Source organism: Quercus suber, unplaced genomic scaffold, assembly GCF_002906115.3.
Source record: "Quercus suber isolate HL8 unplaced genomic scaffold, Cork oak 2.0 scaffold_40, whole genome shotgun sequence".
Lineage (NCBI taxonomy): Eukaryota > Viridiplantae > Streptophyta > Magnoliopsida > Fagales > Fagaceae > Quercus > Quercus suber.
This window is the reverse complement of record NW_027069505.1, coordinates 608,708-634,598: the sequence shown is the minus strand read 5'-3', so window position 1 is coordinate 634,598 and position 25,891 is coordinate 608,708. Positions and strand designations below refer to the sequence as shown.

General features: G+C 32.5%; 1 pseudogene; it reads left to right on the top strand.

Moving 5' to 3' along the window:
• The first annotated feature begins 3,333 nt into the window (after positions 1 to 3,333).
• The window catches only part of LOC136066587 (peroxidase 15-like), a 26,542-nt pseudogene continuing 3,984 nt past the window's right edge, over positions 3,334 to 25,891 (top strand).

Below are 25,891 nucleotides of genomic sequence, written 5' to 3'. Positions count from 1 at the left end.
TTCACACCAAAAATCAAACCCAAAACCCACCCGAAATTCACAAACCACCAGAGGCACACGACGCCAGTCTCACTAAGCCACACACCACACCACGCCCATGCCAATCTCCACACTGACTTCCAACCCAGCTCTGGTGGCATGCTTAAAAGAAGAAGACAGAGATGTGAGAGAGGGAGTAAGGATGAAGAAAAAGATAGAATCAAAGGAAAAAATAAATAAATAAGAAGAGAACTAAGTGTACGCCGATCTCCATGCCGACCTCCAACCCAGCTCCAGGGGCGTGCTTGAAAGAAGAAGATAGAGAGATGTGAGAGAGGGAGTGAGGATGAAGACAGAGATAGAATCTGAGGGAAAAAAAAAGAGAACTAAGAGAGAGAGAGAGAGAGAGAGAGAGAGAGAGAGAGAGAGAGAGAGAGAGAGAGAGAGAGAGAGAAAACAAATAATAAAATATTTATCCAAGTTACTACAATACTGTCTTACTTTTAAAACGGTACTGTAGCAGTGTTGTAAAAAATTTTAAAATTTTACAAGTTTAGCAGGCCAGTTGTAGAGGATTTTTGAGACTTGATGCTAAATATTGCTAACATATGGCATTTACAATCTTGGATGTGAATGCTCTTAGTGTTTTAACTAAGAACAATGGAAGTATTGATTTGGCAGCTATGTGAAGTTTAAGAAGTAAATTGGCTTAAATGAAACTTCAGGAGGGGTGTATAGGCATTTTTCTCAAAATAGAGTATAAAATGTAAGATGTATTGTTAAAGCAGTAATATAAAAGAGCAAGACTTAAGTACAATATTTAAGTGTTGTTTCTTAAGTTCTTTTTTTAAGGTTTTGCCATGTGAATTTTTTCTCATGGGAAGAAAGTGTATTTTTTAGTTAAGTAACCACACAATTGAATCTTAAGAAAGGAACCTAAAGAACAGTACCTAAGATATTGTTCCTAAGTTTTGTCCAATATAAAATAGGGTCTGGTTAACGGATGTGCTTATATAAGGCATTCATTAATCATCCATTATAGAAAACTTTTTATAAAAAATTGAAAATTTTGTAAAAAGAAAAATTAGTTACTCTTTCATTTTCTAATAAAAAAGTTTCCTAGAACAATTTATTATGAATGCCCTAAAAGTATCTGCTAGTAAAATCCTATAAAATAAAGGGTAAGGGTTAGTTCATATGCTAGAGCCGGTAAAAATCAAACACATGCCTATATTTTGTCAAATGGAGAGCTAACCGATGTTCTAAAATAGCTAGGATGTGGATGCTTTTTTTCTTTTTCTTTTTTACTTTGAGTTGTACTATATTGCTCACAATATTTTTACAACGTGTTACAACAAATTTTATGTGATAAGTTATTTGTTTTAATTTAAATCTACCACTGAAATGATTTTTTTACCCAATAATAACCATTAATAACAACTTTTCATTTAATATTTATTGTAAAAATACAGAAGTTGACTTTTTTTCCTTCCCCCACTTTGTTACATTTCTGACAGTGACAAACAAGTCTTTTGCTTCTTTATTTTATTTTTTATTTTATGTTTTTTATTACTTTGGACTTTCAAACCAAAATTTTGCTGCTTTTTCCCGTGGGCTCCATGTGTGCAGACCGCTCATGCGTACAAAAATACCTGGAAGCTATCCAATAGTGAAAAAGGGAAATTCCTGGAAGAGGAGAGCCACTTGTATTCGGAATCTAGCAGTAATTGCACACACTCACTTTGAATTGTGCAAAAAACAAATGTTGAATTCATATACAGACATAGTTAACCACTTAAACATGTAAAATTCAGTATATAATTGAATGCTCTTTTGGATTTATTTGAGTGAATTACTTGTGAAAGTTGGTCCCTTTATCTCATTGTCCTGTTATTTTAGGATGGTATAAAATAAAAAGAAAAGGGTAAAATATACTAACATATTCTAAGGTTTGAGCTAATGTCATGCAAGTCTTTTCAAAATTAACCAAGTTGGTCATATGCAAAATTTGGTCCCTTTACAACGTTGTAGTCATTATTTTTTTTTTATTCTCCCTTTCTCTTTCTTCTCTCTAGACCCTCCTTAGTTGACTCTATCTTAAACATCTTTTCTCTCTCTAGCCACCATTATAACCAAAAAAATTCAGCAGGTGGGACCCACAACCACCAAGATTGTTAGGAATCTCATATTCGATGTAATATCCTAATATCATAATAATTTCTACAGTTCCATCAATCACTTCTAGTTAGTTAGTTAGTTAGTTAGTTAGTTGAGATTGGGATGAGCTAATTAGGATTTAAGCACATGTAGATCATTTAATACATGACTTAATTCTTAAAGCACTTAATTAACTAGCCAATTATCTTATAGATCATGTGGGCCAATGAGATTAGAGCTAATCTCCTATAAATACATAATTGTTATTCAACATTAGATATTGAAGAATAAACCAATTACTTAGTGCATCTCTCTCTCTCTCTCTCTCAATTTTCATCCATCTCCTTTAGAAACCACTAGTTTCCTAACAACAATTGGCAATGAATCTTAGGGTATGGTGTTTTTTGTTTTCATTTTCAATTTTCAATGAGACCCACCACACACACACACACACACACACACACACAAAACTTATTTAGTTTAAAAACTTGTACTCAGTTTTCATTTTAAGTATCCTATAAGTTTGATTTAAATACAAAAATTAAAACACCTTTTTAGTGTTTTTATTTTCATAGAAAATGAATACAGTGGCAATTTTGTAAATATTGTGAAAACGCAAAGGACCCTACTTGATTGATGTGAGTGTGTGTAAGTGAAAAAAGTAGCTTAAAAAACAAAATAAAGAACAATACCAAACCGTGTATGGTGAATTTTATACCTAAATTATGTATTTAAATAACTTACCAAACACCCTCAAATGTAAAAATGGGTCCTTTTTCTATATTCAGTTTTAGAATTTGAATACAAAAAAGAGAAAATGAAAAGTGAATACCCACTTTTTAGAATCAAACAGGGCCTTTGTTTCTCCACAATTGTATTTAAGGTTTGGCTTGGGATATTTGTTGGGTTTGGTTGCTGAGTTTGATTTGGAATTTCTCTATGGGTTAGGTTTTGGGTCTAGTTGATGATGGGTTTGGGTTTGAGAAGAGGTGGGTCTTGTTGTAATTTTTAGTGTTTTTGGGATGTGGGTTTATGAACCTTGAGTATAGTTGTCTAGGTGCAGTGTATTTTTGTGTATAAAAACAGTTATTTGTTGGTGTGAATTCAAACTCGATCTCACATTTGCTTGGATACTTCTTTGATTTGGGTAGTGCTCTTTAGAGGACAATGACACTGATCTTGTGGTAGGGCCACCTCATGGCGTCAATGATGACAGAATCGGTTTCAAAGGTAGTGGAGCGTGGGTTTGGAGGTTTAGTGGCTAGATTTGGTTTGGTTTAGCTTAGCAGTGGGATTTGAGATTGGTTTGATTTGGGTAACTGTAAGTGTGGGTTTGTAGTGGTACTTAGGGTTCAAATTTATGGTTTTGGTTTGTGGTGGTGGGCTTTGTAACTATGGTGGTGAGGAAGTGGTTGTGGTTTCAATGAGTGGGTCTATGGTTTTGGTTTGTGGTTTCAATTGAACACCAACAACAAGAATTATTTCTAATTAACTCAAGAGCTTCTCACAATATATCAGCATAGTGGAAGTGAAGACAATTAGGCAAAACTTCATGCGTCTACAAAGTTTCTAAAAATACTTCTAAAACTAATGCTCTTAGGGCATCAGTTAACTTTCCCTCTATAAAATTAAATAGGTTGACTTTTGGTTTCCCTCGTAATATTTTTATACATAAGATTTTGAGTCATCACAATTTTACATGTAAATATTCTAACATTTTTAATTAAATTTAAATTATATTCTATATTTGAATTCTCAATTAAAATCTTGCTTCATTGTCTTTTCTTTGAATGGAAGAGTAAATGGTTTTATATACAAACATGGATTTGGCTTACTTCCAATACTTTTTTAACTAGACATATCATTTTGTTTTAAATATACAATGGTAAGTGGTAGTGGGTTTTAATCTTCACATTTTATTTAGTTAATGGGTGATATGGCAGTCTCTCATTAAAACAAAAGAAAATTCTTTTTTAAAAAGTATTGTAGGTAAGTCAAACCCTACAAACATAATTATAAAAAATATCTATCAATAAATACCATAATTATATGTTTAATAATTCTATTTAAAAATACAATCATAATAAATGCCTATTGCTTTTTTTGATAAGTTAATAAATATGTATTCAAAAAAAAAAAAAAAAAGATTCTGATCCTCTAGATTTTTGAGGGTATTTTACCAAATAGATTTTCTTAAATCTTAACCATTCTTTAATGATTTAATGGTTTAGATTTTTCCATGTCAACATTCCTCTAACAATAATCTTAATTGTTTTGTTTGCAATATTATTTTATGACGAAACTACGCTACTGGTCCCTTAAGTTTACCTTGTATGCGCAATTAGTCCCTTAAGTTTGAAGCGAGTGCAATTGGTCCCTCAAGTTTTAAAATTGAGTTGTACTAGTCCTTTTACTAACTACCGTTAGTGGTGTTATTTATATGGCTAAAGGAACAATAACTTGGCATTTTTTTAATGATGTGGCAATTTTTTAAGTAAAAAATTAATTAAATGAATTTACACATTAAAAAAAAAAAAAATTGACCCATTTTAATTCAAGTCTTAATCCTAACCCGGTACAAAATTAGAAATCATTTACAATCTGATTCACAAACCCACGAGAGAGAGAGAGAGAGAGAGAGAGAGAGAGAGAGAGAGAGAGAGAGAGAGAGAGAGAGAGAGAGAGATTGAGCAGTTCCAAGCCAGCCATTATCTTTCAGAGCAAAGCTCGATATCGATCATGGAGGAGATGAAAAAGAACAAGATGAGGACGACTACAGTATTCGCAACAACTAGACGATACAATTGTATTCGGTGGCCGGAGAGAGAGGAGTTTCCGTTGTGGCGAGGTGGTTGGATCTCACTTCAATTTTCAACAAAGCTGCAGCGCAGAAAATCGTGCCTTAGTAGCAACAATAACCTCTAGTCAAGAAGAGCCGACGTGGACCAAGGTCTCAAAGCTCACAATATCAAGGCATTACATTTTATGGAAGACTAGTCGATGGGAATCACATATTTGGTTTCTAATTTTGTTACTTTTAAACTCTGATTATCAGTAATTTCATTAAAAAAAAAATTTTATAGTTTTGGTGGTTATTTTTTTCTCTATTTGAATTTTGAGGCAATGATTTTTTTTTTTTTTATAGGGATTAAGGAAAGCAAGTGTATTTGGGTAAGGATTATTAATTTTTATTGTTTTGGATTTTTGATTAATTTGAGAGTTGGAATAGGATAATTTGGGTGTTTTTGGTTTTGTAGGAGGATTTGACGCTGCTCATGCTGCTGATAGGTACATAAAAATTAATTGTTTTGGATTATTCAGATTGCAATGGTTGTAGTTTTTACTTATTTGGATAAAATGAACTTATGGGAACATTATGGCAATTCGGGTTTTTTCAATCACAGGGTGTATGATCGAGCAATGATCAAATTTCGAGGAGTGGATGCTAATATAATTTTCAATATTAGTGACTGATGATGCCGAAAATCGTCAGTAAGTCACACAGTCCTCACATGCTCGAGACAACACCTGTGAAACAAAAACAAAGAAGACCTTGTAGAAAGTACTGGTGTGGTACTAGCCAAATACCTTCCGAATGTCAAGTTAGAGAACTTTCATAACTTTAGAGTGCCACAGTTAGGGAAATTATGCGTACCTTAGTTTGTGAGGGTTTTGGGGTTTTTAAAGTAGTGTAGAGTTGACATTTGTTTCTTGGCGGAGAGAGTCTTTCCTTGTGGGGAAGATCCTTGTTAATGCGCGTATTTTGCGGGATCCTTTCCTTATAAGGACTTTCTCGATTAGGGTTAACCATGAGGCATAAGATATTTCCTTATGTCCTTATTCATGAAGCCTAAGCAAAAAACCATAATGGAGCCGTCAAGAGCCCCCTTTACTCCTATCAGCTTCTTGCTCTCAGTCCCTCATCACGTCAAGCAGTTTGGTCATCCAGCAGAAAGTCATCGGCTTGAGGGCAGAGTCGTCGTCTATAGTAAAGCTAAAGGGTTCTTTGAGTTCGACAGTTTTAACTGATGTGGACAAGGACTAATACCTTTCCTAGAATTACCCTTATCAGCTGCCCCTTACTCCGTGGTCCCGTCAGCTTTAGTTGCCAGGCCAAGGAGTTTGATTTGTAGCCCTTTTTTTTAGGAAAAAAGGAAGGGGGTATTTATTGATGATTCCTTAAGCAGGCAATATTAAATGCCAGAACACATGGCATGAGCTGGTTGGCCTCGTTTCTGAACAAGGGCGTCGCTTCGTCTCTCGTGCACTCTTCTTCCTATATATATCTCACCTCCTCCCTCATTTCTCCTATTTCATCATTGCTAATCTTTAGAGAGAGAGCTCGTCACTTTGAGAACTTTGCCTCCGTCATCTTGCTGACCTCGTTGCCTTTGTTGTCGTCCTTTCACTGAGGCCGTCACTTCTCAAGGAACCGTCTACCATCTTCGTAAGTCACCTTCTCTTTTATTTCATTCTATCTTTTACTTTTCATTTTACCAGTTGATCGTTAACTCTTTTAGAGGAAGGAGAGGAAGGAGAGTCTCAAATTACAAGACTTGCAGTAATTGATATGGAAAGCAAATGAGAAAGAAACTTAAAAGAGTCTCAAATTTTATAGGGTTTGTGGATTTGGGAAAGTATGCTCTCTCTCTCTCTCTCTCTCTCTCTCTCTCTCTCTCTCTCTCTCTCTCTCTCTCTCTCTCTCTCTCTCTCTCTCTCTCTCTCGTTTCAGCTTGAATTAGGGTATAGAAACGAGTTCAAGTCTAAGATTGCATGTGTGTAAATATTTAATAGAAAAAATAAGATATCATATTGTTAATAAAAATGTTACATCATTGCTCTGTAAAGACATACACAAGAAAAATATAGAGCTGAAATTTTAAATGAGTATTTTTTTTTTTTTTTTTGCTAAAATTATAAAAATGAGCACGAATATTCACAAAAGTATAAGACTTTGACCATTTGAACAAATAAGTATAAGACTATACATGACCTCTCTAATTTACCCTTACTATGAACTTTGTAAGGTTCTAAATATATTGTATTTTGGCAAACCGAGAACAAAAACTAGTCCAATATAAGATCTTAGGGTATGTTTGGAAATTGTTTTTTTCTCTTATTTTTTTTTCCCCAAAAACAATTTTCTATTTTTGAGACTAAAACACTTGTTTGGCAACCCAAAATGGACAAAAAACAAAAGCTGTTCTCAAAACTCAATTTGTGAAGGAAATTGAAAACATGCAAAAGGCTATTTTTAGTTTCTAATTTTCAAAATTCAATGAAAATACGTAGTTAATTTAATAAATCTATCTCATTTAATGAGTTAGCATTAGAGTTCAAATCCTGGTAACAACATATTTTAGTATTTTCTTTTTTTTTTTTTTCAAAAAAATATCTTTTTAATTTCAACTAACCAAACATGTTTTTGATTTCAAAAATACAAGAAAATTGTTTTTTTCTTTATATTCCCAAAAAAAAAGTTTTTGAAAATAGAAAACAAAAACTGTTACCAAACATAACCTTAGTGTCTTTAAAGAGTTTTAGACATTGTTTAAGTTGATACAAGTCAAGATTCAAGAATGTACAAGCTGCAATAAAAGGAATTTAGAAACTAAAGAGCTCGACCGATCGAGAGTGACCTTCGACTGATCAAACTATGATTTGCAAAATTTTAAAGAAAGCCCAAAAGCTCGCGAAATGTTTAGGATTTGAGTCTAACACTACTAGGTATAAAAGAAAAACCCCAATACATGTTTTTAAAGTCTTGTGAGTTACTCATGTAAGATCTGTGAAGTTCTATAACCTTCTAACTCAACAAGCACCTACTAGAGATCAAATCCATATTGCTAGTTCCGATGGAGTAAAGTTGCTGCATCAAATCAACCACAGTTAATGGTCTAAATCTTTGAGTGGAGTTTTCAGAGTCACAAACAAGAGTGTTTGTGTTCAACATATTCATAATAGATTGGTCTGTGGATTCGAAGTTGTGTGTGGTCACTTGAGTAAGTATTACATGAGGTAATAGTAGATTTAGAGTTAAGTCTATTGTAAAAACTTTCATTCTATTAGTGAATTATTGCCTTGTGGGTTGTTTAGTTTAAATCCTCCCTAGGTTTTTTTACCTTGAAAGGAGCAGTTTTGTTGGTTTTCCTAGGTCATCACATCCAGTGTCATTTAATTTCCGCTGTGTTGATTGCATGTGATGCATGTTTAACCTAGATTTGCATAATTAACCTAAGTCACAACTTGGATAATTTATTGGGTTAAACAATCTATGTTTTAACAAGGGCCTAAACTTTAACAAACTCTTTATTGACCTTCTTTAGCTTTCTTTGTTTGTTATTATTTATTTTATTATAATTGATAGTTAGAGTTCGTAGGATTTGAACCTTGGACATCTTCTATTAGGTTATAAAAGTTTAGAATAATTAGAAAACCATGAGCACAAACTTGTCTAGATATAGATTCCTAAATCTATAAGTTTGATTAGACAATGCTCAAAGTATTACAAGTCAAACACAAGAACATACAAGCTGCAGAAAGAAGAATTCAAATTCTGTGAAATCTGACTGATCGGAAATTAGATCTGACCGATCGAAAATCGTAGAAAATCAAATTCTATAGAATTTTGATTAAACCCAACAGCCCGTTGGCCCATTAAATGATTAAGGTTTCAAATCCAATTCTCCTAGTATATAAATGAAACCCTAAGCAACGTTTTGGAGTGACTTTGGAGGTGCTCTTGTGAGATCTAAAATGAAAGCTTGGAAATGTGTTGAAAACACAAGAGCAATTTAGACCCCCAATTAAAATTACGGCTGGATGGATTTTACACTAACTTAATACTAAGTGCAGAATAGTGTAAATGCGAGCGGATGAACACATAAGCTACTCTAATCCATAAACTAGGCAACACAACAATATAATGGAATATAAAAGAGTAGGGAAGAAGGATGCAAACACAGAAAACACTGAGACATGTTTTCGAAGAGGAAACCGAAAAACTCGGCGAAAAACCTCTCCACCGCCCGCCAAGCAGAAATCGATCCACTAGACAATCAGTTGGGATACATGGGTTAGCAAGAGACCCTCCAAGCCTAATCTACCCGATGTACCTAAGCCCTCCAAGCTCCTACTCCAACAAAACTTCTCGGAACCGTGTCTTGTCTTAGTTCTCTGGATCCCGCAACAAGCTCTATATTGCATCTGCCATCATCGGCTTCTTCCAATGCTTCCCAACAGCTCCAAACACTCTCTACACTCTGAATAGGTGTGGGTTGTGTTTGGGTATAAATCTCCTCTCAAGGTATGATAATGGGAGAGGGATGGAGAAGAGGCTACAGTGATTTCTCTCTAAGGATGAGTAGCTCTCTCTCAAAGGATGGGTGTGTGTGTGTTTTAGAAAACCTCTCTAGGGTTTTTCTCTCTAAATAGTCTCTCCTACATATGTGGGTAATGAGAGTATATATAGAGTGGGCAAGGATAGAGTGTATCAAAAATGACAGATCAGCTAAACAGAGCGTTTTGCGGGTATCTCGCGGGATGGCCATACCAGCGAGCTACTCGCGAAACACAACTGTCTACATCTGTCCTGACTCTTCGCATTCTAGCATATGCAGGGCACATGTGTCACTTCGCGGGAAGCTAAGTCGCGACATACCCGCGAGAAATCTTCAGTCTTCAAATGCTTGAGTCTTTACACTTTCTCTCTCTAACACACAACCCTTACAATGAAATCCTACAATAAATACAGAGTATAAACGATTGAATAAAATTACAATCAAATTTGGCACGGAATAAAAGCCAACAAAAAACATAGTTGTAAATAACAACTTTACATAAAAGGTATTGTGCCTTCCTCTTTCAAAGTCACTAGCAAATATCATTCTCATACCATTAGAACCAGTAAATCTGAAGTTGCTGCAACAAGATCAACAACTACTAATGATCTAAACCTTCATGGGTGGTCTTGAAGCCACAAACTGGAGAGTTTGTGTTGATAAACCTTTGAGTGAGATCTCAAAGTCATAAGCGTGGGTGCTTGTGTTGCAGTAAGTCCAAGGAGAGAAGGAGTCTGTGGATTCGGAGCTTGCATATGGTCATGTTGGTAAGTTACTACATAAGGTAGCAATAGATTTCGGATTAAATCTGATTGTAAAAATTTTAATTCTCTTATAGTAGATTTGCTTTACCTTGAAGATAGCTAGGTTAAATCCTCCCCAGGTTTTTACCTTGAACCAATTCGTTTCATTAGTTTTCTTAGGTCATCATATTGTGGTGTTATTTACTTTTCCGCATTTGTGCATGATATAATATATGCTTGCGAAACCTAGATCTAAATAATAAACAGAATAATCAACTTGGTTAATTAATTAGGTTAAACAAACAAACATCTTCGTCAAAACACAAGAAGATATCAGTTGAGCTACAATGTTTTCAGACTCATAATTCCTTCTCTATATAGCAGGGTTTCAAATTTTTTTTTTCCTACTTTTTAGATAAGTTGCATATTTGGTCCTTGAACTTTCACATGTTTTTAAGATCATTCTTATATATATTTTAGAACTTTTCACTTTAGTAATAAGGGTAAGAATCTTTTTTGATACATTATGGAATATAAATACAATTTTGAAAGAAAGATCAATGGATAGAAGAACTACATAAAATTAAATATTTTTTGAATTTTGTCACATAAGCTTTGGGAGTGCTCACAATTATACCTGTTAATATTCTTTTTAAATTTTTTTTTTTTAATTATACACCATATTGAAACTATTAATTGAAATCTTTTTACTCATTTTTCATTTAAATGAAAGAATAGATAGTTTAATATACAAACCCAATCTAATATATATATATATATATATATATATCAATTCAGTCTTCATAAATACCTATTCATTTTTTTTTACAAGTTAATAATACCCATTAATAATTATTGTAATTATAAATTTAATTCATAATTTTATATTTAATACTTTCATATAAAAATACAGTCTTCAAAAATAACTAGTCATTTTTTTGATAAGTTAATAATACCCATTAATATTTACAATTATAAATTTAATAATTCTATATAAAAACATAATCATAATAGATACTTATTAATAATTACCATAATCATATTTCATATACAAAAATAATAAAAATGAATGTTGATTAAGAACTATAATAATTATCAACTTAAATATTTTATATACAAATTAAAAGCGAGTGAAATCAGTTTTTTTTAGATAAAATAATATTTATTGAACTAGTTGCTAACTAATTGTCAATCTCAATAATTTAAGAAAGTCTATAAAAAGTCCATATCAAATCCATAATGTCTGTGTTTTTCAGGTTTTACCATCGGTTTTTATTTTTTATTTTTTTTATAAATTTGAGGAAAAGTTTTTACCATAGGTTGATAGCTCTATAAAAGGCCTACAAACGCACCACATATATAGTCAACCAAATATTGAAGTTTGTCGAAACAAAAGGTTTAGCTCTCCTCATAAGGGTTTCAATCTTTTATTTTTCTTTTTGGTTAATTTGTATATTTGGTTCTTAAACTTTAATATATGTTTCAAGATTATTCTTATATTTTGAAAATTTTCACTTGGTAATGACGGTAAGAAAAGTTTTTTGATACATTTTAAAATATAAAGAAGATTTTGAAATAAAGATAAAAGATTGAGATTAAACATTATGTTTTAGGAAAAATCTAATACTAACATTAGGTGTATGTGTTTATACTGGAAGAAACACACGGAAGAGCATGTTTAATTAAATATCCTCTTGCGTTGCTGATTATATTTGTTGTATTGAAGAGGAACCTTGCTATATTGAGCAACCTCTTATCCATGATGTAATGTCTTTTTTAAGTACTTAATAAAATTTCCATATTCCTATCAAAAAAAAAAAAATTAAATATCCTCTTAATTTTAATTTTTTTTAAGTTCATCTTTTTCTATTAATACAAGTTTATTTTATTTTTCTTTGTGCAGGTTTTATGTAACTACATATGTGTCGTTGCTCCAAACGATTTCAACGTTGATTTCCTTTATCATTATTTGCTTTAGCAACAAAGCAGAACCTGGTTAATGGAATTTCAAAAAATAGTTACAGTGACATATGTTATAAGACCCCACAACCTAACGATTGCAACAAATGTTTTTCTCTTTAATCCTGGAAGTGCTACTGCAGATGTAATGGGACTCGCAAAGATAATGATCGATGCCTGTGCTTCAACACAAGCTCAAAACTTGAAACAAATGTTTGACAACCTAAATGCTACAGACCCAAATCAGAGTGCTAGAGCAACATATGGATATTGTGCTAGTATGTACCAAGATATACATCAAAAGTTAGCCAATGCGTCTTCGGACTTGGGATCGAAAAATTACCAAGAGGCAAGAAGTGATGTGCAAGCAGCCTTAGTGTTTCACTTTCAGTGTTTTAAGCTGTTAAAGAATACGACATACCCAGACGATCTTGGGACTTATTTAAGGAACTTTTGGGCCTATGCTTTAGATTCCCAAAGTATTATCGATCAAATTTTTAAATAGTTAAATTGTGTGGTTTTCCTTCTATGAGATTATATATGAGTAAAAGAAGCAATGTTAAAGGGGGTGTAAAATCGGTAATTTTGGCCATCTATCTTATCAATAAAAGTTTTGTTTTGTAGAAGATAGTCCAATTGATCCAAAGTTGTATTTATCTTTGTCCTCTCTAATTTTGCCTTACTATGAACTCTTTATTGATCTTCTTCTTCTTTTTCCCTTTTTTTTTTTTTTTTTTTTTCATAATTACAATTGATAGTTGGAGTTGGGGGGATTTGAATCTTAGACATCTTCGTCAAAACACCTCAAGGTGTCAGGTGAGTTATAAACAAATAATTCCTTCTCTATATAACAAGGTTTCTATTTTTTATTTTTACTTTTTGGTTAAAATGCATATTTGGTCCTTGAACTATAACATGTGTTTCAAGATCATTCTTATGTACTTTAAAATGTTTCACTTTGGTAACAATGGTAAGAACCTTTTTTTGACACGTTTTAGAATATAAAAATGACTTTGAAAGAAAGATCAAAGGTTAAGAACTCTATATGCAATTTAATGTTTTTTTTTAGGACAAATCAACTAAATTTAAAAAGTTTGAATTTTGTCAGGGGAATGGGCAGAGTGGCTGTGTGTGGGGGAAGTAAGTAGTAACTTAGGCAATGTTTGTAAGAATTAAGAAAAATAGCATCTCGAGTTTTAGAAACTTGAGTTCTATGCAAAATCATTTTTAGTACGATCGCTCCTATAGTAGCGTTTTTAAGTCCTATAGTGACGTTTTAAAGTCATATAGCGGCGTTTTCATGCAAAAAAATTTTTATAAGTGTCCACCTATAGTGGCATTTTTAAGCTCTATAGTGACATTTTAGAGCCCTATAGCGACGTATTCCTGCAAATTTTTTCTAAGATAAGTGAGCCCTATAGTGGCGTTTTTAAGCCCTATAATGACGTTTTAAGTCCCTATAGCGGCGTTTTTCGGAACTCATGTCTTTAAAACTCGATTTCTACTTGAATTTTTTTCTGCATCAAAGTCATCTGCTTACAAAGCGAGACTTAAAAACTCGAGTTTTATCTTGGAACTCGAGTTTTAGACACTCGAGATGCTAGTTTTCAACATTGTTTTGAAACGTGACAACTAACTAAATTTTTTTTTTATATTTATTGTTAAATGGAAAAAAAATTCGAATTTTGTCACATAAGCTTTGGAGTGCTCACAATTTTACAAGTTAATATTCTAATATAATTTTTAAATTGAATTTTTAACTATATTTTATATTGAAACCCTTAATTAAATCTGGCTATGCATCTTTCATTTAAATGAAAGAATAAATGATTTCATATACAAACACAATCTAATAAATATATATCAGTTATCACCATAATTGTATATTTAATACTTTCATATAAAAAACAGTCATAATAAATACTTATTAATTTTTTGATAAGTTAATATACCTATTGTGGGGGGAAAAGCTCAATCTAACATAGTGGGCTAGAGCCCTATGGGAGGATTACTGTGCGTCCGAAGAGAAGGAGATTAAGGGCAAGGCCCATCTGGAAGAAGGATCCCCAGAAAGAAGGATGGTTGCCGTCCGAGGAGACCGTCTTCCATCCAAGGAGATTTTATTCCTCGGACGCAAATAGTATTGATTGATCAAACGTGTGGAAGGTCCGAATAATTTTCCTAGCAACCCCAATAATCAAGATAAACTCTGGGTATATCTGGAGAAGATAAAAATGAGGAAATATCTAAAGGAAAAGCTGTAATCCTAAATTTTAGGAATTCTCTTTTTTAATTCAAAGTGAAATTTATTATTTGACATTTATGACCTTATTTCTAAATATATATATATATATATATATATAAACTCCTAGTTAAGAGGGTTTATTCAAGAATTTCAGGTATTAAGCCAACACAATAGGCTGCTTTGACAATTTGAGGTTAGGAGGAGTTACTTGTGATTAGTGGGCTAAAAGTAGAATTCTAAAAGCCTAAAATATAAGATTTTTTTTTTTTTTTTTTGCTCAAAATTGTAAAAATAAAATAAAATAAAAGAGAGTATTTTACTTAATTGACCCAATTTTTTTAAATTTAAAAAGTTGAATGTGAGAGTAAATTGAAATAGTAGAAAAGTTCAACCCAAACAAAAGAATCCTATTATTAGTAATTGTGGGGGAAAAAGGTCCAATCTAACACAGTGGGCCTAGAGCCCCATGTGAGGATTACTGTGCGTCCAAAGAGAAGGAGATGGTAAGGCAAGGCCCATATGGAAGAAGGATCTGCAGAAAAAAGGATGGTTGCCGTCCGAGGAGACCGCCTTCCGTCCGAAGAGATTTTATTCCTCGGACGCGAATAGTATTGATTGATCAAACGTGTGGAAGGTCCGAATGATTTTCCTAGCAACCCCAATGATCAAGATAAGCTCTTGGTATATCTGGAGAAGATAAGAATGAAGAAATATCTAAAGGAAAAGCTGCTACCACCGCATTTAAGGCACTGCAGCAACTTCTTTGGCTGCATTTATGTGAAGAAGATCTCTGAACAGTGTAATCTCACCTACCGCCACTCACAGAGAGCTAGAGGAGATACTTGACGTGACATATACTCAATAGGGTCACAGATGAGGAACAAGTGGACGATGGGGATGATGGAGAAGGATGTTATATAAAGGAAAGAAGCTCCTGAGAAAAAGGAGAAAAACAAGGGAGAAGAGAAAAAAAGGTTTTACTGTAACCCTAAGATCTGTATTCACCACATAATCAATAACATGCCTCTTCAGACACCAATTCTTTACATGTAAATTCATGCTGGTTTATGCTTGAGGGTTGTGATTAATTGTTGTCGATTCTATAATCAACCTAGCTCTTTCACCCATTCTCTACAAATTCATTGTTTTGGCTTGGCCACAAATCCTAACCCTACAATTGGCACCATCTGTGGGAAAAGCTTGAGTGTAAGGGGAAGCAACAGCAGTTGGTCATGGCCGAACCAGGGCAACAACCGGCAGAATCTGGGGCGTCCCGCATATAGATCCTTTTCTCAATTTGGAGCAGAGACAAGATCGTGAAGGCAGTGTGCATACTACACACACTAAGCGAAGTCAAACTCGTGGCGGAAGTCATGTGTCTCATGCAAAGAAGAATAACATGCAAATAGAAATTGAAAGGTTAAGAAGGGAGTTGCGTCATGCGAAAAGAAAACTTACTGCCTCGCATTCTGATGAAGACTCGGGTGACGAACAAGATATCACTTATGAACAAAGGTCTCGAACTCCAATCAGTGAATCTTTTCATATGAAGATGAACACCATCGCAAGAAGCAACCTCAAAGGCCATCACATGGAGGAGTGGAAATGATGCCATGAGTAGGCCTTGAATCAAATCTCTAGGTCACTTTCAGCGCGCAGGATTGAAGGAGCAAAGCTTCCTCGGCGCTTTAACCAGCCAACCTTCACTATTTACAACGGTAAAACGACCCTGTGGAACATGTGAGCCATTTTAACCAAAGGATGGCTGTCTACTCCAGAGATGAAGCTCTGATGTGCAAGGTATTCCCTTCTAGTCTTGGACCCGTGGCAATGAGGTGGTTCGACAACCTGAAAGCAGACTCCATCAATTCCTACCAAGAGCTCACTCAAGCTTTTGTTCACGTTTCGTCACATGCTGAAGAGTGGCTAGGCCCTTATCTTCTCTGTCCTTGAGCATGCGTAGGAAACCCTGAAGGCATATTCAGATAGATATTGGGAGATGTTAATGATCTATGGAGGCAACTTTAATGCAATGGCCTAGACATGTTTAAGCTGGGTCTCCCTACTGATCATGGTTTAAGGATATCCTTGTCCGGCAAACCTGTCACTAACATGCGTCAACTTATAGACTGTATTGAAAAATATAAAAGGGTTGAAGAAGATCAGCAGCAAGGGATAGGTAAGGATAAGCTTATCCCCCAGGACAGGGAAGGACTTCAGGTCGGATCGTTACAACAACAATAAGCCCGTTTTTCCCTTCACGTTCAAAAATGAAATTACCTTATCTCTAAAGTTTATCATTTTTATTTGTTTAAATATATATATATATATATTTCTTAATTATAATATATGCAAATTATTAACCTTACCCAGAAAAATAGAAGAACTTTTGAGCACGCGCTTATATATATAAAAAATATCGTTTGACTTTTGGTTGATTTCATATACTAATATTATACCACACAAGCTTTTGATACCTTACATTTTCTTTAACTAGTAGAATATATAATTTCCATGTACAAACACAATCATATTAGATGCCTAATGCTAGAATACACATAGTTTCATATATAAACATAATCATAATAGATGTCTATTAACAACTACTATAATTATTAATATTTATACCCAAAAAAAGAGAAAAAATTATATTTAACTTCTCCGTAGAATATTGTATGGGCTACCGATTGACTAGTTGGCTTGACCAAAAATTAATTAGTGCCTTAACCTAACGATAAAGAACAATTATTATAGAACGGATGTCATATGTTTAAATTTTATCTTAAAGACAAGTTGTTAATGGTGTTATTTAGCATATGATATGATGGATGCAGCCTTGGTGGAAAACCTTTGGGCTTCTTTTGTACTAAATCTCAAATTGAAGAGTGGGACTCACATAAGATGTATTTCACCAAAAAGAAAAGAAAAGAAAGAACAAAGAAGATAAGATGGAATTCCGTGGGAAATAAGAAATGTATGGGTGAGAATAAGTCTTACTTGTATATATTAAAACCATGAATATTGCCCCACAATTAAAGAACAAATAGACAGAAATTCTAGATGCTTGAAATGAAAAGCATTGTCTGAGTCGACATGGTCATCCCTTCCTTTATTGCGCTTCTGGACTGACAGAGACGCCGTAGCCCCTAAGTCGCTGCAATATCATTTTTTGTGTTAAGAATCTCTTTGCTTTTAGGAAAAAGCAAAGGCATGCATGGACTTGGAGCAGGAATATTTCAATATGGACCATATGGTCTAGGTTACAAGTCTTAGCCATTGATTACCTTGTTGAATTACGTAACACAAACCGTTTAACATGCAGATAGACTTTTAATGATTAAGAATCCAAGACAAGCAATTAGCTTACGATTATTTTCTCAAAAAAAAGAAAAAAAGAAAAAAAAAAGCTTACCGACTTAATCTTCTTATTTGATCTTTAAACCACGTAAATGACACATTTTCAACAAGGAAAAAATTTGAATATAGTATCTTGTTTATTAAGTTCTCCTCTTAGAATTCAGCCATGTAATTATTTAACTAAAAAATACACTTCCATCTCATAAAAAAATTCATATGATAGAATTTTAAGAGGGGAACCTAAGGAATAGCACCTAAGTACTGTACATAAGTCTTGCCCTTTCAACAACTATATATAAGCCTAGTCTAATTAAACACCATTATCTTGTTCAATTAAGTAACCCAACCAAAAAAGAATCTATATATATTAAAAGCCAAAATTTAAAGAAAATCCTTTAGATTTCAATTGGATTTTCAATTTTGCTCCAGGTGTCTTATTTAATTTTTAATTTTTGTGCTAAGTGAATTATTAAGTATAAAAATTAAATAGTCCAAATCCCAATTAAATTCTAAATTGGAGTCCAATTTTACACTACATGTCCATCTAATTAATTAATTGGGTAAACTACGTATTTGGTCCATATCCTTTATACCATATTTCAATCGTGTCAATTTGATCTCTAACCTTCAATGTCGTGTCAATTTTGTCCATGTCGTTATTGTTTGGATGAAAATTGCTAACATAGCAAATGGCTAAAATAAAAAAATTAGTTTATTGCCAAATCAATAGAAACAAATTTTTTATTTTGATCATCTGTCATGCCATCAATTTCTATAAAAAAAAGATAATGGCAGAGACTTAATTAATACAACATTAAAAGGTTAAGGATCAAATTAACACAATTAAAATGTTAGGAACCAAAATGAAATATAATGTAAAGGATAGAAACCAAATACGTAGTTTACCATTTTCAAAGAGTCTAAATCCAATTAAATTCTAAATCACACACACACACACACACACACACACACACACATATATATATATATATATATATATATATAAATCATTACATATTTTAGAAATGTATAGTTTAAAAATGTGCAAGCTAATACCGTGTGTATATAATTTGAACATCTTCTAAAAAAAGTATAATTTAAATCCTGTAATTATAATTTTTTTAATTATACTTGTACATATGCACAGAGCTAAACACTAGTGTCTTGTAATAAAAATGACAAAAGCTTTTAAACCTTCATAGTTTGTTTTAATAATTTTAAAAAATATATAATTTGGAGCTTTAAGAAAAAACTCTATAATTTAGAGTTAATGCTCTATAAATTTAGAACTTGAAAGTATTATTATACTATTATTCACTCACTGTAATTTGTTAAATATACAAAAGTCCAAAGATATTTTCAAAAAAGCATTATATTGTAAAAACTAAAAACTCCACCCTTAAAACTCCACCATTAAAAAATTCTACATCTTACCAGAATAACAAACGGACAAAAGAAATTTGTTGACTGGAAGTCTTATTTGATCTTTCAAACCCGCTCAAATGGCAATATTTTATTATTTTTCCACAACCATAAAGCTATGTTTGGTTTAGTGGAAGGGAAAGAAGAGAAAAAAAAAGAGGTAAGGAAAAAAAAAAAGAGTGGGGAAAGAAAGTATTTTCTCAAGTGTGTTTGGATATAAAGAGGAAGAAAAAGAAAGATGTGAGTATTTTACATTTTTATCATTTTAAATTTTAAATTAATAAAGATATAAATGTCATTTCACAAAAATAGACAAAACCTTTTAAGAGTATAAAAGTAATTTTAAGAGAAAAAATAATTGATTCCACAAAAGTCTTTTCTCATCTATTATTCCTTCCTTTTGTTTTCCTTTTTAATCAAACAAGAAAAGTGGACGAAATGGGTAACTAAACATAAAATCCTAACAATATAATTAGTTGTCAACGTTTTCAAACTATATTTTTTACTAGCATCTCGAGTTTCAAAAACTCGATTTTGGTACATAAATCGACTCTCAAAGACTCGATTTTTATGGCCTAATCATATCCGATGTGGCATATTTTCTCACGTGGCAACCACGTGGAAATCGAGTTTCTTAGACTCGATTTCCAAATAAATATAAGCAAATTAGAGAGGAACCAGAACAGAGAACAACCCAGAGAAAAAAAAAAAACAAAACAGAATGAGAAGGACCTAGAGAAAAAAGAAAAAAAAAAAAAAACCAGAAGGAGAAGATCAGATCGGACCACCGCGCGCAACCCAGAGGCCCAGGCCGCGAGCCAGGCCGCACGGAGGCCCAAGCCACGCGCGAGCCAGCGCGCGCCTAGCCAGGCCGCACGGAGGCCCAGGCCGCGCGCCGCCCAGCGCCAGTCCCGGCCGCGCCTGGCTGGTAAGGCTTTCTCTCCCTCTAAGCTCTTTCTCTTTCTCTCCCTCTGATCTGAGTTCTGGTGAGGCTTTCTCTCCCTCTGAGCTCTTTCTCTGTCTCTCCTCTGAGCTCTTTCTCTTTCTCTCCCTCTGATCTGAGTTTGGATTGAGATTGATGTGTTTGAAATTTTTGAAATTTGTTTTTGGTATTTCGGTGCATAAACTTAGAATTTTTTTTAATTTTTTTTTGTGTTAGAAATCGAGTCTAAGAAACTCGATTTCCATGTGGTCGCCACGTGGAAAATATGCCACATTGGATATGATTAGGCCATAAAAATCGAGTCTTTGAGAGTCGATTTATGTGCCAAAATCGAGTTTTTGAAACTCGAGATGCTAGTAAAAAATATAGTTTGAAAACGTTGACAACTAATTATATTGTTAGGATTTTATGTTTAGTTACCCATTTCGTCCAAGAAAAGTCATTCCTTTCTTTTCTTGTCATTCTTCTTCCATCAAACCAAACCAAACCAAACAAAACCTAAACCATTACCTCTAGAATTAAATAACACAGTCCATGTAACGTAGAAGAATGGTAAGTACTAATTAGCAATAATCAGGGAAAGCAATTGCCTGCCTGACAAACTTTTCTGATATTTTTACACACGTGTCTGTACGTATGGTTCCAGTGCTCACCAGCCTTATTTCCAAGGACAATTTTATTTCTTTTCAAAAGGTAATTACCATTGCAACAATTTTTACAATTTTAACCACAACTCACATGCATGAGAATATCTACAATAATTATGTTAAATGTCAAATATTTAGTACGTTTAATACATTAAACGCAAAAAATTCTTTTATCAAATGTTTTAAATTTCATAAATTTTGCCATGTCTATAATATTGTTCCATTTTGGAACGATACAAACGTAAATGCTAAAATTTTTTTTTTTTATTTATTTCTCTCTCATCCTTTTTGACTTCTCATCTCTCTCTCTTTTCTTTTTCTTTTTCTTTCTCCGCGACTCTATTTCTGTAACTCTCTTTTCCACTTTTCTTCTTCTTTCTCCATAAGCTTCACTTCTATTCTCTTCTTTTTCTTTTTTTTTTTTCTTTCTATCACTTTCTTGCGCCTCTTTGTTTCTTTTTTTTTTTTTTGTTTTCTTTTCTTAAGGTGGTGTTGGTAGATGTAAGTTGTGCCGATGGTGGCTGTCAGAGTTGTTGCGACAGTGATTGTTGTGGTTTGTTTGATTGGGATGGGTTTTGAGATTTGTGAATGTGGTGGGTTGTTGTGAATTTTTTTTCGTTGTGTTTTTTTTTTTAGTTGGCGTTGGTGGATGTGGGTTTGTGCCGGTGGTGGCCATCGTGTTGTTGTGGCAGTGGTTATTAGTGGCTATTGTTGCGGCAGTTGTGGTTGTACGTTGTTGCCATTGTTGTTGTTGTGTTTGATGATGATAATGTGTTGTACATATTATTTTATTATATAGATTTAATATATCTGATATATGATATATTATAAAATAATGTGGTAAAATAATAAATTAGATTTTTAATATGTTAAAATAATTTTTTTTATAAAACATCTACTATAAATGCTCTGACAAACAGTAAAGAGTGAAAAAAAATGATGAGTCCGGTCCATAATTCTTCCGCTCATAAATCACCGTATCGACAAGTTCCGGCGAAATTATGAAAATCGTTTGTGTGCCGACTTACTTTTCTCACAATTAAGCCTACGTTTGGATAGCACGGTTAGTTACTCAAAGTTGTGTTGCGTTTTGTTTTTTTTTTTTTTTTTTTTTTTTTTTTTTTTTTTTTTCCTTCAGCCGGATTTGTTGACTTTTGTGAGAAAAAAATACTGTGCAAATACTGTGCGTGTACTGTTTACGCACTGTTCATGCACTGTTTACACATTAAAAATATTAAAAGTGGGTTCCACGGTATTATTCATATATTTAAAAAATTATTTTGCTACAGTGTTTTCAGCAACAATAATTTTTAGCAACTTTCAGTAATAATAAGTGCTATCCAAACAGACCCTAAATGCATCCCCACATCTTATTAATTGATGTGACAGAATATGGAACCATCTTTATTATCAACTTTAGACTTTTCCAGTTTAGAAAAAAAAAAAAAACCTTTAGACTTTTCCAAAATCCATGAATATTCCCAAAGCGTGCCTTGTACCTCAACTGCCAAACGTGTTGATTCTTCATTTTTCTTCTTTTTCACCTGAATATAAATGTAGTTTGTCACCTCATAAACAAAGGTCACAATTTGTTTTGTTAAACGCTTAAAACTTAAACATTGAAGCTATTCTAGAGTGAAATAATGTTGCAGAAAAATATGTCTTCTTCTTCTTTCTTGCTGTACCCTACTGATAGGTCTTTTATGTGTGGTTTTGCTTGGAGGATCTTTATCTCATGGCCAGCTGAGTCCAACATTCTATGATACAACGTGTCCAAACGTGTCCAACATCGTACGTGGAATCATCGAAGAGGCTTTGAAGACAGATGCCCGAATTGGCGCTAGCCTCATTAGACTTCACTTCCATGACTGCTTTGTCAATGTATTTCTCTAACTTTTCATTAGTTTTAAACCCATTTGCTTTGTTTCCTCTTAAGAATTTACCTTCACAAAGTTTAGCAGTAGAGAAAAAAAAAAAAAAAAAAAAGTCTTGCACTCTTGCCTTTTTAATGAGTTTAAGGGTTTTTTTTTTTTTTTTTTTTGCGTTATTTAAACTTATGTTGTTTAAATAACACAACACGTATTTTTAAAATATTTTTAATTCATACTTATTTTTATAACACTTAAACAATTTTATTAAAACAATATTATCAAATGGCTCTAAATTCATATATATTACTCCTCTTTTTCTTAAGAGTACGGTGGAAGTGAGGTCCTAAGACTTGGCGCATACTAGCTAATTCATAGTTCTCTTTGCATGTACTTGAGTTTTATTCCAATTTAGTATTTGGGTGAGTTTATTTTTATTTGCTTATTTTATTTCTTAAAAAAGTAGGATGTACTTAGAAAAAAAAAAGTCTTTAAAAAGTTGAACATAAATAAAGTAAATATGAAAAAGAAAAAGAAAAAAGCTCAAGCAAATAATGAAGGAAAAAAAAAAAAAAAAAGGGGTTTTGTTGTAGCACAAGTCACACACCATTAAGGGACCACAACGCGTTTTCCAGCCTAAAATTCAAACACGCGTGTTTGGTAAATTTTTTGATAAGTGCGATATATAAAAGTGCGTTTTACAGCTCAAAGGCTCCTGCGTCTTGGTGCTGGCAGCTTTGAGCTGCAGTTGCAAAACGCAACAAACGACGTTTTTTTAAAACAAAAATATTACAGTCGGTGGATTTCTTTTTTCCTAAATTGTCTATAGTTTTTTCTACTCTTCCATGCTGCTATGCTGCGGCATCCTGTCTTCTTCTTCTCTTCTCTATTGTTTTTTACTTTTTTATTTACGTCTTACATGACTAATCTTAAAAAAGCTTTTTGAATTCATTAGAGTTTTTGATAAATGGAAAATATGGAGAGAGAGAGAGAGACCTGTGTGCGTGGGGCTTTGTGTGAGGGAAAGTAAAAGAAAAGGAAAATAAATAAGAAGATGAAACTTGTGTGGCTGTATATGGAGGAAAGGAATAGAAAAGGAAAATAAGAAGATGTGGAAGAAGTGAACGAGTGGATGAGAAAAAAGTGAAAGAAAAAAGAAATAAAAGAAAGAGTTTTTGGGCTTGGGTAATACGACTTGGATGAAAAAATACGAAGTAGGAAAAGTGATTATTTCACAATTTTTAAATTTTTTTTTTACAATTGTGATGTTGTAGAGCATGTACTAGAGAAAAAATTGTGAAATAGTTTGTAATTCTAAAACAACCTATTTAAAAGATAAGTGTTAATAAAATTTTATTTTATAAAAATTAATTCTACCAAAATTATTGGGTTTCAACTTTCAACTTTTAAGATAATAATTTTGTATTTTTCATGAAAAAGAGAAATATTATTTCCACAATATTTTCACAATACTTTAAGTAACCGGTTGTTATTGATTGTTATTAATAAGCAAAAAGTAATTTAAGTGATAGGTTCAAATCATCAATCAATATCAATCAATATATATATATATAATAAGCAAAGACCTCATGTGGAAAAGTTTGAAGTTCTGTCATGTAACGCACTCTATGAGGAAGATTGAAATACTCTTTCTAGAGATAAAAAAAAAAACTTAAAATATAGATTCTTTATTTCCTTTGGTTCAATGATTCAAGACTACTTTTGTTACATTTTTTATTCAATGATTTAAGACTACTATTTGTTTTATTTGGTCAAATGTTTCAAGAATTTTCCTCTCTCCTACCTACAAAAAACTCCTTGCATTTCCAATCACTTTTTTCACTTTTACTCCTTTATATACACATGTCCACACTCCACAACCTTTCATGCTATCCCCATCTCAAATACACTTAAACAAAAAACGATGTCATATACCTTCATCCTTTCAATGACACTTATATAATTCCAACATTGCGATAACATTTGATTTTAACCCATATGAGTAGGCTATGACCAAGAAAGGAGTCTTGAGTTTTTATTTAGTGATGATAGCTTACGGTTTTGATATTGAAGTCAGACGTTGTGGATTTTGTGAAGGTTGTGATTCGCTTTAAGTCTTGGTGTTTGGGATTTTGGTTTGGAAAAGTCATAAATGTATGAAGTTTGTTATTTTTTTAATATTATTGTTTTGTGTTAGAACTCATAATTTGTAGGTTTTTTTTTGGGTAGGTTTTTACTATTGTTTTGTGTGGTATGAACCTTAGTGATAAAAACAAAAGTTGATGATAAATTTAAAGTATTTTCCTCTTTTTATTTTTAAAAGATACGGAAGCCTAACTAAAAATATTTAAATTCTGATAAATGGATGTGTTTTTAGCCAATTTCTCTATGTTTAATCATGTTCTCTTTATGTTCATACTTACAAATGATTTCCTTAATTTCATTGAGATAATGAATTGGGTGTTTGCGATTGAGGTCTCCATATTTAGTTGTGAGAATAGAGTGGTTGAGGAAGTGTTTGGGAGATTGCCTAAACTTATGAAATTTTAGAATATAAAAGTATTTTATGCTTTAAATTCTTATTTATAGATTTCAAAATCATTTAAATTTGTAACAAATAAAATCTACTTTTAATGGTAAATATTATAATATTTTATAGTCTTGTAGTGTTATACAACTTTTTTCAATAAAATATGAATTAAGAAAATTAAGTTTCAAAGTATTCAACAATATTGTAGGCAAATATAGATATTATACAACAAAATAAATATTATATGTAGGTCTTAATATACATAAAAATAATTTCAAATAATATTATGAAGTAGTCCGCCCATCGCATGGGACATCATCTCGTTAGAACTAATAATAGCTTACCACATAAAATTTGTTGTGAAAGTGTTGAGAAAATATTGTGGATATAACATTTCTTGAAAAGAGAAATGCTAAAACCAAGTACATTTTTACAAAATCTTTTATTAAGAGAGTCATTTATTATTAACAAGAAGTAATTATTATTATTATTATTATTATTATTATTAAGAAGTTGATACTAAGAATAAAATAAACTTCTTTATATATACATTTTGTCATTTTTGGTAATTTACAACTCAAACCGCTACTTTTGTAAGTACTAGTCAAAAACTCAATTTTTTTTGAAAAAGCACTTTTTAATAGCTTTTATCCAGCACTCTGCTTTTTAAAAAGTCTAATTTCATAGCGCATTTTTTTAAA